The following is a 16,200-nucleotide window of genomic DNA, read 5'->3' on the forward strand; positions in this document are numbered from 1 at the left end:
ATGTTGTGAATAGTAGTAATAGTAATAATAATAATAATAAAGTAGACATTATTTATAAACTAAGTATTCTTTGTCAAGTTTATGCTAAAGGGTCTTGAGATCCCACTTAATGCTCATAAATACATGGGAAGGAAAGAGAGTTCATGTCCATTTTACTAGTGAGATATATTCTTGAGTTATAATGTTTCCTTAGTCTAAGTTTACTGAAGTCTCACCAATTCCAAGAGCTCAATAATACTTGGGCGAATATCTGTGTGCATTGGCCTTGGGTAGATTTTCAAATATCACCACCCTTCAGATAAAACGAGAGCTCGTTCTGTTGCCACATCATCCTGTCCAGAGGTAATCCAGAGCTTCGGGTGGGCAGCCAACCTGGCTTCACCATTCACTCACCCACACTTGGATCCACTTTCGAGGAATTGATGACCAGGGCATCATCACCCATGCCTTGTTAGTTAAAGTCATTGCGTCTGACTCAGAATCCATCTGGAGAACTGGAATCGGGCCTCTTCACGAGATCTGTGGTGGAGAAAGACATTTTCAGAGATGGCCAGGAAGCTGACATGAGTGTGTGCTGATTTGTGGATGTGCGTGTAAGTGCGCATTGCAGGGTTTCCTTGGGATGCGCACAACCACATCTTCTGCCCCAAGTTAGTTTCCCAAGGCCGAGTGTTTACTTACACCTCTGAGATCAGAGCCAGTTAATAATTTTAAAAGCAGATGCACTAGTATAAATCTGATGAGTGGATAGCTGAACAATGCCCAATCTCGACAGTAACACCAGCCGGGTATCTCTTCTTATTTTTATGACGTCAGTATCAGGCAGACCCAAGAGGGAGCAAGGGTATCAGGGCATGGAGATGACATCTTTGGGAACTGCATTGCAAGCCCTCCCTGGTGGCAAACTTCAATCCTACAAGCTGCAGAAGAATAAAGAGGGAAAGGGGGTTGGGGGAGATGGCTCAGTTGGAAAAGTGCTTGCCAAACAAACAGGAGGACCTGAGTTTGGATCCCCAGCCCCCATTGAAAGTCAGGCCTGGTGGCACATGCTTGTCACCATAATGCTGGGAGGGGGTTGAAGGCCAAATCATGAACTTTGGATTTGATTAGAGACCCTGTCGCAAAAAAAGCAAAATAGAGAGAGACTGAAGAAGACATGCAGTGATGACTTCTGAACTCTACACAAACGTGCAAGGCACCGGCATGCACGTATGAAAATGTACACACACAAGGGGGGGGGGGGGCTAGCTCAATTTTAGCAATGAGACACACCTTCAGGGGAAGGGACAGTGGCTGGCAAGCCTTTGTCTGAAAGGGAGGGAAAGAAAAAACTAACAAACCCTATAATGTTGGGGGGAAAAAAAGGTTAAAACTCACAAAGACATGACCCGTTTGCTGAGTCAAGGCGTGTTATAACCAACCATGTTCCACTCGACAGCAGCAGAGCACACATCCTGCCGAAGTTCATTTGGACCATTCTTTGGGATAAGCCACATGTCAGGGTACAAAAATTTCAGTCACTTTATCAGTGTTAGGTTAACCAGCCAGAAATCAACAGCAAAATCAAACCACAAGAGCTGCAAGGATGGGAAGATTAAGAAACATGCTTGTTAAAACATGCTTGCTTTTTTTCTTTCCCTGGCTGTGGTGGTATTGTGTTCCCCAAAATATTGTGTACCTTAATAAACTTATCTGGGGTCAGAGAACAGACAGCCACTAGATACAGAGGCTAGAAAATGGTGGCACTCGTGCCTTTAATCCTAGCACTCCAGAGACAGAAATCCCTCTGGATCTCTGTGAGTTCAAGGCTGCATTGGAAACAGCCAGGCATGGTGACTCATGCCTTTAATCCCAGAAAGCAGCCTTTAATCCCAGGGAGTGGTGGTAGAAAGCAGAAAGGTTTATAAGGCGTGAGGAACAGAAACTAGAAGCATTTGGCCTGGTTAAGCATTTTGGACAAAAAAAAATTGAAATAACCTCCTGTATCTTATCGGACCACCAATGGCTTAAAGTTAGATTTCAACAACAAAACTTACAGAAAGCACACAATCTCATGGAAACTGAATAATGCCCAATTGAATCACCAATTGGTCAAGGAAGAAATAAAGAAAGAAATTAAAGATTTCCTAGAATTCAATGAAAATGAATATACTACATACCCAAACTTATGGGACACTATGAACGCAGTGATAAGAGGAAAATTCATAGCACTAAATGCCCACATAAAGAAGGTGGAGAAATCTCACCCTAGTGACTTAACAGCACAACTGAAAGCTCTAGAACAAGAAGAAGCAAAGTCACCCAGGAGAAACAGATGTCAGGAAATAATCAAACTGAGGGCTGAAATCAATAAAATAGAAACAAAGAGAACAATACAAAGAATCAATGAAACAAAGAGTTGGTTCTTTGAGAAAATCAGCAAGATAGACAAGCCCTTATCCAAGTTAACCAAAAAGCAGAGAGAGAGCATCCAAATTAACAAAATCAAAAATCAAAAGGGAGACATAACAACAGACAATGAGGAAATACAGAAAATCATACTTCAAAAACCTGTACTCCACAAAATTAGAAAGTCTGAAAGAAATGGACGGTTTTCTGGATAGGTACCCCATACCAAAGTTAAATCAAGACCAGATAAACTATTTAAATAGACCAAAAACCCCTAAGGAAATAGAAATGAACATTAAAAGTCTCCCAATCAAAAAAAGCCCAGGACCAGATGGTTTCAGGGCAGAATTCTAACAGATTTTCAAAGAAGAGCTAATACCAATACTCTTCAAATTGTTCCACACAATAGGAACAGAATGAACATTACCAAATTCTTTTTATGAGGCTACAGTTACCCTGATACCCAAACCACACAAAGATGCAACAAAGAAAGAGAATTACAGACCAATCTCCCTCATGAACATTGATGCAAAAATATTCAATAAAATACTGGATAACTGAATCCAGGAACACATCAAAAAAAATTATCCACCATGACCAAGTAGGCTTCATCCCAGGGAAGCAAGGATGGTTCAACATACAAAAATCTGTCAATGTAATACACCATATAAACAAACTGAAAGAAAAAAAACACATAATCATCTCATTGGATGCTGAAAAGCCTTTGACAAAATCCAACACCCCTTCATGATAAAGGTTCTAGAGAGATCAGGAATGCAAGGAACATACCTATGTATAATAAAGGCAATTTACAGCAAGCCGACAGCCAACATCAAATTAAATGGAGAGAAACTCAAAGCAATCCCACTAAAATCAGGAACAAGACAAGGCTATCCACTCTCCCCATACTTATTCAACATATTACTTGAAGTTCTAGCTAGAGCAATAAGACAATAAAAGGAGATCAAGGGGATACAAATTGGAAAGGAAGAAGTCAAACTTTCACTATTTGCAGATGATATGATAGTATACATAAGTGACCCCAAATAGTCTACCAGGGAACTCCTACAGCTGATAAACTCCTTCAGTAAGGTGGCAGGATACAAGATTAACTGTGATTGGTTTAATAAAAAGCTAAATGGCTAATAGCTAGGCAGGGGGTAAAGGTAGGACTTCCAAACAGAGAGAGCTCTGGGAAAAAGGGCTGGGGTGGGAGGAGGGAGGAGGGGGAATCTGTGGACAGTATGTGGAGTGAGTAGAAATTTTCTTAATAAAGAAAAATGGGGGAAAAAACTATCCAGGATAGACCACTAGACTGATATAAACTCTTTTCTCCCTTGAAAAGAAGAGAGAGAGAGAGAGAGAGAGAGAGAGAGAGAGAGAGAGAGAGAGAGAGAGAGAGCGCTCTGGGAAGAAGAAAGGAGGAGTTGCCAGCCAGACACAGAAGAAACAGGACATACATGAGGAGAGGTAAAAGCCATGAGCTACGTGGCAGCATGCAGATTAATAGAAATGAGTTAATTTAAGTTATAAGAGCTAGTTAAAAACAAGCCTAAGCTAAGATTGAGCTTTCATAATTAATAAGAAGTGTCTGTGTCATTACTTGTGAGCTAGCTAGAGGGACAGAGAAAGACTTGTTACAGATGGTGCCCAACGTTCAGCCACATATATCCATATAAGACCTGAGAAAGCTAAAAAAAAAAAAAAAAAAATTCAGAACATGGAGTCAAACAGGCCTTCCTGGTGTGGCTTCCTGGTGACCATGGTCTCTCAGGTTAGGATCAGCACTCAGAGACACCGCTATCACCACTGCCTATGGGCTGGAGCCAACTGCCAGCACTATGTGCTAAGCTGAGCCACAAAGTGGCCAACATAGCAGTTTGGGATTTGTCTCACATGGTCATAGAATGTTCCAGGTGCTTTGTAAAACCAGGTCCATACACATAAACCTCTAAATGGTATGATATGTTTAAAAATGTACTTAGATGCTAAAAAAAAAAAAAAAAAGAAAATGGGTATAGATAATTATAGAAGAAATAAATAGTTAAAAGTAATAGGTAAAGTCTTTAAAGAAAGAGTAAAGTGGGCTGGAGAGATAGCTCAGAGGTTAAGAGCACCGACTGCTCTTCCAGAGGTCCTTAGTTCAATTCCCAGCACCCACATGGTGGCTCACAGTCATCTGTAATGAGATCTGGCGCCCTCTTCTGTGTACATTATAAATAAATAAATCTTTGAAAAAGAAAAAAAAAGAAAGAGTAAAGTAATATAAAAAAAAGCCACATAAAGATGGAAAATACACAGGGTGTCTGGATCCTGTATGGTGTTTTGTTGACTTTGAATTTTTTAAATGCTGATGAGCAAATGGAAGCTGCTGAGAGACATTGAATATGAAAGGGACTGATGAATTAAACCAGCCTAGATACTTTAGAGATGTCTTGGCTTCAAAATGGAAGTTTAAAAAATGTGTTGCTTTGGGGGAGAGGTTGTGATTTTGTTTCCACAGGAAACAAAAAGCTAAGGATTCCTTCAAAGTTAATTGGAAGTTTTCCTGTGTCCCACCCAGTCATGCAGCCACTCAGACCCAAGTCAACACATAGAGGCTTATATTATTTATAATTGCTTGACCATTAGCTCCAGCTTATTACTGACTAGCTCTTACACTTAAATTAACCCATAATTCTTATTTATGTTTAGCCACATGACTTGGTACCTTTTCCCAGTTCTTCCTTGTCTTCTTGCTTCCTCTGTGTCTGGCTGGCAATTCCTAACTCAGCCCTTCCTCTTCCCAGAATTCTCCTTGTCTGCTTACCCTGCCTATACTTCCTGCCTGGCTACTGGCCAATCAGCATTTTATTTATCAACCACTCAGAGCAACACATATTCACAGCATATAGAATGACATCCCACAGCACTTCCCCTTTTCTATCTAATCAAAAAGGAAGGTTTTAACTTTAACCTAGTAAAATTATGTATAGCAAAACAGTATCAAGCAAGAATTACAGTTACAATATTATTCCATTTGTATTTGGCAAAATTAAAGAAAATATTCTATCTATCCTATATTTGTGAGTCTAAAGTTTCATATCTAATTTATCTTTTATCATAACCAGGAAATTATAATTATAACTATCTAGTCTTCAACTACATCAAAGACCTCACAAGGATACAATATTACCTAAGTAAACAGGAGGAGCATTGTAAGCAACTTCCAAAAATCTAGAATGACAGAGACAGCTGGCTGCCTGAACAGTTACCCAAAGTTCCTCTGCAATGTTGGGGCATCCATCTTCAGCCAATAGGACTAGAGTTTTTCAGTTGCTTCTCCCTGTGTCCTGTAGAATATTTGGCAGCCTCCTCTGCCAAGCAGGAACCTGAAGGACCTTCTCATCTTGCAAAGTTCAGTAGTCACCTTTCTATGGGTCCTACATGTCCAGTTTATACAACATACTGTCAATCAGTTAATGCAAGGGCACTTTTTTGCCCAGTGGCTAACTTTTGCCACAAAGAAAGCAAACGCCATGAGTTTATTTAATGCCCATCATTCTCCCTAAAGTAATTGGTGCTGCCAGGAGCAGATGTGTCTCATTGTCCGGAAAAGTCTAAGTTTCTAAAACATTTTAAATGCCATATTCTGTAGGTCTTTGAATTGTTTGAAGATTACCCATCTAATTGAAATAATCTATGTATATCTAAAAAACTTAATTAACATGACTATAAGTTTGATTATCATAGATGACTAATTACTACTCTGTATTTCTCAACTATACATTACAATCTTAAATGAGTTGCACAAACAAAATACTTTAGACAAGAGTAGAAATATACATACAGTATAACAAATTAACTTTAAATTTTCATCAATAAACCAAAATCCATAGCAATATAAAATAAGTTGTTCTTTAAAAGTAGATTCAATAATATACCCTTTCATCCTATCCTATCCATATCCTCTTTTTTTCTTTAGAAAGAGATCAGACTTATAATCAACCCTCTTTAAATAAAAACAAACATTTATAAGCACTTTTTTGGGAATTGGGACATAGCTTCTCATACTACTTCCTGCTGATTGAGGGTACTGGCAATCTTATGGGGATCCTGAGAAAATTAAGAATTATAGTCAAGTCCTGAGAAGACCAGCTATAACCTTTGTTGACAGGTACCATCTGTTAAGGTTCAGGAGATCTGGCTTGATCAAATCTGATCCATCTTAACCTGGAACAAATCCATAGCCTCTTGTTTCCTGTGGAAACAAAAGCAGAGCCTCCTTTCCAAAGCAACATATCCTTAGATCCAAATTTTGAAGTCAAGATTCCTTTAAAATACATATATTGGTTTAACTTAGCAGCCTTTATAATCAAATGTCTCTCTCTGGTTAAAATCCCAAAGACAATATAATCCAGATTCTCTGTGTGATTTCCATCTTTACATGGCTTATTTTTAATATTTTTTACTGTCTCTTTAAAGATTTATTTTTTAAAACTATTTCTTTACATAACTGTCTACATTCATTTTCTTCTCTCTTCCAAGTCTAAGTACATTTTTACACACATTGTAAACTGTTTAGGGTTTTATTCCATCTGAATCTGACTTATTGTGAATCTATTGCTTTAAACTGCAGTGGCTGCCGACTCTACCCACCTTAGCTTCCCAATATGGCGGAGGTAATTCACCATCAGCTCTGGGAGCCATGCTCTCTGCCGACTCTGGGAGGCAGTGGGTCCATGCCTCCATCCAGCAGCGTGTAGCCTAGAAACTTTTTTTTTCTGTACTAGCAAAAGTTAAATCCACCATGCAGTGTACTGCATGGCTTAGAGACACCTCTGTGTACCAAGGTGAGAATCCGCCATGCTGCAGGTCAAGCCCACATGCTTCAAACCCACCATACTGTAGTTCAAGCCTGCAGGTCCTGGCTGGCCTGAGGGAGACCTTCTGAAAATCTTGGCTACAAACATGAAAAAAGGAACAAAAGAGAAACTACAAGACAAGTGATGTATAAGCTGATTCTTTGACATGGAAACAGCTCTGAGACTAGATGAGACATGATAAATCTTGTTGACTACAGAGTCCTCATGACTTATTATGACATGCCATTCTTTCATATGGCATGGATAGAGGTTTGGTTATACAGTCAAACAAAATTATAAAGCTAACAGATGCCTTTTACCTGCTCAAACATAAAACAAAAAATCATCTTTAACTAATTTGTGCACATTGAACATTCCATACTTGTGTTAATACATACATACATGCATACATATATATATATATGTTACCTTTAAAAGTTTGTGTGTTTTCAGAAAAAAAAGGACCATATACCAATAAAAACAAATAGCCCAGATGATTTAGCATCTCAGAATGCCTCTATTGCAGTTTCCTCAAAATTCTGCATCCAGAACATTTTCAAAGCTGTTAGCTGAGGGGGTCCAGCCTCACAGACTACTCTAGTCAGGACTTCAGTTAAGCCCTGCACTTTCCCATTACACAGAGACTGGACAACAAATGATACAGCTAGCTCTCCCAGGACTTGACCATTATCCCAATTTTCTCAGGGTCCCTAAATAAGCCATTGCCTCCAGACAACAGGAAGTAATTTTAAGAACACAATGCCCACATTCCCACAAAATAGGGTGGGTGGTTTCTGGTCATTCATTGGTTATGGATATTTATTATCATATATGGTATGTTTACAAGTTGTTATTGGTCATGGGCAGGGAGGAAACTAAGCAAAGGAGACTAGATTCAGAGATCTCCTTTTTTTGAAAAGAAATAGGGGGAGAATATAGGAATGGTATGATAAAAGGGTAGATTATTGAATCTACTTTTAAACTATAAAAGCAACTAGTAGTCTCAAATATTTCACATTGGTATGGATTTTTGTATATTGATACAAATTTGAGGTTATTTCTGTTATACTGTACATATGTTTCTACTCTTGTTTAAGATATTTTTGTATATTGATACAAATTTAAGGTTATTTTCATTATATTGTATATATGTTTCTTATTTAAGGTATTGTACCTATGCAGCTCATTTAAAAGTGTAATATAAAGTTCTAGTCCTTAAAAGTTATTAGGATAATAAAGAAAGACAGGTTAGTAGTGAATCATCTATAACAATCAAACTGGAAGTCATGTTAGGTATATTTTCAAGGTCAGACATTGACATATTTTAGATAGATGGGTGATCTTTAAACACTTCAAAGACCTACAAAATATAGCATTTAAAATGTTTTCATAACATAAGGCTTTTCATGACAGTAAGAAACATCTATTCCTGGCAGCACCAACCTACTTCAAAAAATGATAATGGGCATTGAAGAACCTCCATTTGGAGTTTGCTTTTATTGTGGCAAAGTTAGCCACTGGGCAAAGAAATTGTCCTTGCCTTGACTGCTGACAGTATCCTATCCAAACTGATCAAGCAGGACACAAAAGAAAGTGACTGCCAAATTTTGCAAGACAAGGTAGGACAATCCTTCAAAATTCCTACTTCACAGAAAAGTCTGTCAAATATTCTAGGCCTATAGGCTGAAGATGGATGTCCCAACATGGCAGAGGAACCTTGGGTGACTGTCCAGGCAGCCAGATGTTTTTATAATTTTTATAGCTTTGGAAGTTATTTGCTCTGTACTTCCTGTTTATTCAGGTAATATTACATCCTTTTGGGTCTCTGATGAAGTTGAAGATAAGATATTTATAGTTACAGTTTTCCTTGTTATCAAATTCAGAAAAGAAACTCACAAAAGAGATGTAAAGTGTATAAGATTGAGAGACATAAAAATTTAAATTGTTTATCTAAAAAAATGTTTTGAGGTCTCAAGAGATAGTTTTGGGTCAGTAATACAAGTTATGATAAAAAAATGATTTAGGTATAAAACTTTGAACTCATCAAGATGAGACAGATTAATTTCTTCAAATTTGCCAAATACAAATGGAATGGATAGTGTAAATGTAATTCTTACCTGATAATTGTTCTTATTGTATATAGTTTGACTATGTTAGAGATAAAACACTTTCCTTTTTATTTAGACAAAAAGGAGTAAATGTTGCAAGATATTTGACTAGACTATGTAAAGATACGTCACTGTGATTGGTTTAATAAAAAGCTAAATGGCCAATAGCTAGACAGGAGGTATAGGCAGGACTTCCAGACAGAGACAACTCTGGGAAGAATAAAGGGGGAGTTGCCAATCAGATGCAGAGGAAGCAGGACATACAGGAGGAGAGGTAAAAGCCATGAGCCCATGGTAGCATGTAGATTAATATAAATGGGTTAATTTAAGTTATAAGAGCTAATTAGAAACAAGCATAAGCTAAAGCCAAGCTTTCATAATTAATAAAATGTCTCCATGTCGTTATTTGGGAGCTGGCTGGAGAGACAGAGTAAGACTCATTACAGCTCCCTGCCTGCAGGTTAAAGCCTGGTCTCTGAGGTTAGGGATCACTCTTCCTGCACACAGCACTTCTGTGGTTGATGCTCGGAGGGCTTGCAGAAAGCCCATCCTCCTGAGATGACTTTTGTTGCACCACCAAGATTCTATGCCATGTTGCAGGCCTCACTTCCCACAACCCAGTGTGACATGACCAAGCAATGGTGGAGAAGAGTGAGCCATCTTCTGGGATGAATACCTTCAAGTTCTCACACCACAGTTCTGTTTCTCCCTCCACAGCTGTCTCTGCTCTGCACATTTTTCACATCTCACCAACCTCTGGTTGCATTTCTTCAGTACATTTCTCCCCAGATCTTGTAGTGCCCAGTCTTGAAAGCATTTCACCAATGGTACAGTTCACCCCCACCTGGCATAAATGGTATGGTTTATCTGGAAACATTTGCTTACCTATATCTTTGTAGCTAAATTCCCACTCAAGTTTGCTTCTCTTTCCTTAACTATTTCTCTTATAAATATAGGGTCAACTGTTTTATATCATATTTTTAATGCAATTACAACAACATATGTAATTCTCTAATCCACCATGTTAACTGGAAGTCTCTATTTCATTTTTTCTTTTTATTGCCATATTTTCCCTTTTTCTATTATTTTAACTGTATTTTTTTATTTTTTGGTTTTTTTTTTTTTTTGAGAGAGAGTTTCTCTGTGTAGTTTGGGTGCCTGTCCTGGATCACGCTCTGTAGACCAGGCTGGCCTCAAACTCACAGAGATCTGCCTAGCTCTGCCTCCTGAGTGATGGGATTAAAGGCATGCACCACTGCGGGTAAATACCCATCAACCCGACAGTTCCCCAGACTTTTCTTGAGTGCTAGCAGCAGGAAGTACTAGATAGAAGGATTTGGATTGCAGAGATAAACAGATAGAAAATAAAGGATAGCCTCCAGAGGGCCTGGAACCTATTCCAATGGGCCCTGACTGTCTCTGCCCTAAGGCATTTATAGAAACGCCAAGGGGTGGAGCAAAAGACCCCGCCCCTCCCAAGCACAGCCAAGTGCAGACCATCTCAGACACCTGCACTCAGGCCCGTGGTCCAATCATCCTCTCTATGTGGACCTGCTGGGCAAAGCCATTAGGAATCTGAAAACAGGCTTCCACATACCACCACCGCCCAGCTATTTTAGCTGTATTTTTACATTTCTTTGATTCAAATTTTTTTAATGTATTTGGGGTTTTTTCTTCCCTTTCTTCCATTATCTAGTTTTATTTGTGCATTTTTTCATTGTTGAACAATCAGATTGTATAGCTCTTATTTACTCTCTTCTCTTCCACTCTCCTATTCTCTGAATTCTTCCAGGCAACTAAGGAATGCTGAGAGCCGGAGACATTGTCTTCCTCAGGAAGAGTCCCCATACTGGCTGTCCAACACCAAATGATCAGTCCTGAAATCATGACATAAAAGTAACATTATACGGACTGAGCAAGTTAAATGTATATATTTAGGAACATACTCAGATTTCTTAAGGACACGCACACACACATCAGCAACTAAAATAACAGAATCCATAAATTTGAGAAAGAAGAGGTGGAGTACATGGGAAGAGTTGGAAGGAGGACAGGGAAGAGAAAAAAAATGATCTAATTATATTTTAATTTCAAAAATAAAAATAAATAAAAGAGGACATAGGTATGGAGGGGAAGTCAGGGAGGAGGCAGGATGAATATGATTAAAGTGTATTATACAAAGTTAATAGAAAGAATATTGCCTTAGTTAGGGTTACTATTGCTATGAGAAAACACCATGACCAAAAGCAACTTGAGGAGGAAAGAGTTTATTCACCTTATGCTTCCACATCACAGTTCATTATCAAAGGGAGTCAAGGCAGGAGCTGATGCAGAGGCCATGGAAAGGCGCTGCTTACTGGCTTGCTCCTCATGACTTGCTCAGCCTGCTTTCTTATAGAACCCAAGACGTCCTGGCCCAGGGATGGTCCCACCCACAAATGGTTGGACCCTCCCCCATCAATCACTAATTAAGAAAATGCCCTACAGGCTTGCCCAAAGTCTGATATTATGAAAGCATTTCCTCAGCTGAGGCTCCTTCTTCTCTGATGATTCTAGCTGGTGTCAAGTTGATATAAAACAAGCCAGTACAAGTATCACATGCTGCAAAACAAAGTAAACTATGTATACAAAATGGAATTATTTGCAGCTATATAAAAAATTGGCAGCCAGGTGGTGGTGGCACACACCTTTAATCCTAGCACTTGGGAGGCAGGGGCAGGCAGATCTCTGTGAGTTTGAGGACAGCCTGATCTACAAAGAGAGTTCCAGGACAGTCTTCAGGACTACACAAAGAAACTGATGCCAATTTTTTTTTCCAGACTGGGTTTCTATTCTCCTGTGGGAGAATAATATTGACCTGGGGTAATACTATTCATTCTTATCAAGTTCCACATCTCACAAAAGCTCAAGTGGCAGCTAAGGAACCATATCTTACTCTTCATAAGGCCCAAACACACATGACTCCTCTCTTCACATATACATCTTCCACTGTGAAAATCATACCATCTCCCTCTACATCTTGCCAGAGCTTGTCTGGACACTCAGGACCCTTGCTGATGCCACTTTCATTGACAAATTTTCCAATACCGTCTTCCTTTCTAGTCATTATAAAAGAAGGAATAGCAAGGACCCTGGCACAGAGACCAGTCCAGGAGCAGACACATGATTGGCATGAGAGAGGTTAACCCTGCTAACACAGAGCTAAATCTCCTCCCCAAATTTCCCTTTCCAAAATCAACAAATATCTTCATATCTTCTATTTGTTCCCTGATCATTGATCTTGGCTCCCATCTTAAATAGTGTTTATATTACTGTGAGGAGACACCATGACAACAGCAACTCTTATAAAGGAAAACAATTAATAGGGTGGCTTACAGATCAGAAGTTAAGTCCATTATCATCATAGTGGGACATGGCAGTGTGCAGGCAGACATGGTGCTGGAGAAGGAGCTGAGAGTATTACAATGAACTATCTCATTGTGGCTTGAATATAAATGAGACCTCAAAGCCTGCCTCCACAGTGATACACTTCCTCCAACAAGACCACACCTACTCCAACAAGACTACACCTCCTAATAGGGACACTCCCTTTGGGGATCATTTTGTTTCAAACCACCACACCTCCCTCAACAATTTCAGAGCCCAGCAGTCTAGAATACTTAGAACAAGAGATCAGTCCTGAGAGGGATTTTGTCCTCATGAATGTCCTGAGAGGGTCTAAGGCTAGTACAGCCCTGGATTGTCCAACTATCAATGGTTTCCCACAAACCTACATAGAGTCTTTGCTGGGACTGAATCCAATCTCAGCGCCTATCTAATGCTTATATACAAACCTGCTAGGACCACCCTCAGGTTCCACATGTGACTATCCTTATACCTTTATGAATGCAACCCCAGTGGGCACCTGGACACAGTCTTGGAGTCCTTTTGAGGTAGAGAGATAATTTTTACTCATTCAATCCCAACTTGTTTTCCTACCAGAGTGCCAGCCTGGAGGAAATCTCAATGCCAGCTTATGTCCCTGATTTCTTGGATCCATCTGATATCACAGTAATCTCTCTACCCACTTCTGATGCTATTCTCAGGACTCATCTGCTGCTAACCTTGGTCCGCATGTATCCCCCAGAGAAGGCAGGCTGTGGTCAGATTTTTCTTTGGACACAATAACAAATGACACAAATAACCACACAAAGACTTCTTATTAATTATAAAAGCTCAGCATTGGCTTAGGCTTGTCCCAGTAGCTATTATATCTTAAATTAACCTACTTTGATTGATCTATGCTTTAGCATGTGGCTATTTAACTTTCACCTTACACCTCTCCATGTTTCCTGGCATCCCCACATGCCTAGATTCCTCCTCTTCCTTTGTCTCCCCGGAAATCCCACCTATACCTCCTTCCTAGCTATTGACCATTTAGCTCTTTATTACTCCAATCACAGAAGATATATCTTCACACAGTGTATAAATATCCCATAACATCAGGGCCAGACAATGGAGTGACCATGGTGGAGTTAACATCGAAACAGCCCAGTTGCCGCTAGAACACATTTGACCAAGTATACATTCTACCCACTGGAATCCTAAGTTTGCTATGGGCCACAGGAATATATTATAAGAACTCAGCTGGTTATGGCAAAGCCACTACCTGAAGGGATCAAGGAATTCCTTCCAGAGGAAGCCAAATTCCAAGGAGCATTTGGTGTTCTTTGGCTTGTTATATATCAGCTGTCTTCTGTTATGAAAATCATGTGTGCCTTCATAGTTTTCCCAATTGATTTTTCCCTAAAAAGTGCTAACAGTGTGGACTGATCACTCTTTAGACATATACATTCAAGGTATTTGGAGAACAGCCTCAGGAAAGACTTCCTTCCCTCAGGCCCATCTGTTTCTTCTCCTTTCAGCACTGGAATCAGATATCTCCCTTAGCCACATTCAAGGACTAACAGGAATAACAGTCCAAACCACCACATAATAAGTCTTCTAAATTAAGGTAAATTCCACACAGAGACACTGCCTAGGTCAGGTAGACCTTAAGTAATAGCTTGACACAATTTAGCTCAGACCTTCCTTTCTTATAGCCTTACTAACTTTATAGACCTCTAACTCCTTACCTAACCACTTCTAGGAATATTTAGATAACCTTGTGCACTGACAGCTATGCGCAGCCACAGTTCAAGCCTCCCTGTAATTATCATCATTGGCAGCATCCAGCCAGGTCCATCCCCAGACAGAGGAAAGTACCTTATCAGAGATACTTCTGTACTCTCTAAGAACAGACTTAAGTGCCGGGCGGTGGTGGTGCATGCCTTTAATCCCAGCACTCGGGAGGCAGAGGCAGGCGGATCTTTGTGAGTTTGAGGCCAGCCTAGTCTATGGAGTGAGATCCAGGAAAGGTGCAAAACTACACAAAGAAACCCTGTCTCGAAAAACGGAAAAAAAAAAAAAAAAAAAAAAAAGAACAGACTTGAGCATCCAGACTACCCGTTTGAAAAGGCCTGGCAGAGGTGCCAATTAAGCTTAACTTCCTCCTTTCTTAAATCTTACCTCTAGTTCCAGATCTCCCTTTAACTATCACCAGAGGCATCTAGCTGTACACAGGTTGCCTAGCGACCAAGTATACTTTCCCCCACCCTGCAGAAAAACGGCAGATAACTTGGACAGATAGGAGCCACAGGAAAAAAGAAGGCAGTTTTATTTTCTCCCATTGACCTAGCAACTTACAGATTCTTAACATTTTCTACTAATCACGTTTAAGAATGTAGTTGAGCACATAAGATCCCTCTTCTTAGATATTACCTGAATTTAGCCTTTAGTTCATTCATTTCCCCATTGGTCACTTCCCTCTTGGGTTGCAAATGATAATTAGCAATTACTGCCCCTCTTTGTGATTCTTATCACCCCTCCGTTTGACCCTGGAGTCCTGGCTTTGCACTGCCAAGGGATTACTACTTATAAGTGTATATATACCGGGGCTCCCAGGGCACGGAAAGATGGAGAAAAAGATTTGGAAGAATAAATGACTGGACTAAGAGCTCGGTGTGCTGAGATTCTATTTCCTGAAAATAGTCCTCGCTGTTCGTAGTTCTCTCTCCTGAGCCCCTGGGAAGTATAATATTAAGGCTGGTTCCCCTAATATTATACAAGATAAGTTATTCTCCTCTATTCTGTGAAAAGATCCACTGAAATATGACTGTGGTTTTCTACCTTTTCCAAGTCATACATAGACAGGGAAGGTTGCTGCTCATCCTAGGCTCAAGTTGAGGCTCCTTTAAGAACTGAAGAAAAAAAAAAGGAACTTAGCATGAAGACACAGCACAAGATCAATGCCAAACTCAACATCTGGGTTCAGGTGCCCAGCTCAGTCACCTACTGGGATTCCCATCCACTTCTACCAGGAAATCCATACCCACAGCTCCTCCTTGCCATGTGACCATCCAATCCACAGCTTTGGAATCCTCCCTAAGTTCCTTAGTAATATTTCTCTCCTAATAAAAAGGCTCAAATATCTGGGCCTCCAGAGATGACTCAGGTGTTAAGAGCACTTGTTCTTGCAGAGGACCCGGTTTTTATTCCCAGGACCTACACAGTAGCTTAGGTCTGTGTACTAACAACCACATGTAACTCCATTTCCAAGGGATCCATCAATATCTCCTGGACACTGTGTGTATGAGTTGCACAGGCATACATGCAAGAAAAGCATTCAAATGCATAAAATTTTAATAAGATATAATCCTAAAAGAAATAAAATTAAATAAATCTTTTTTTTTTAAGATTCAATGTCTGCAGCCATGCTTCCTGTATCATTCCAATGAAATCCAAGAATTTGAATTCTATCACAGAGCACAGTATCCACATCT

This window comes from Peromyscus californicus, unplaced genomic scaffold (assembly GCF_007827085.1).
Source record: "Peromyscus californicus insignis strain IS unplaced genomic scaffold, ASM782708v3 Scaffold_4__1_contigs__length_199733344, whole genome shotgun sequence".
Classification (NCBI taxonomy): domain Eukaryota; kingdom Metazoa; phylum Chordata; class Mammalia; order Rodentia; family Cricetidae; genus Peromyscus; species Peromyscus californicus.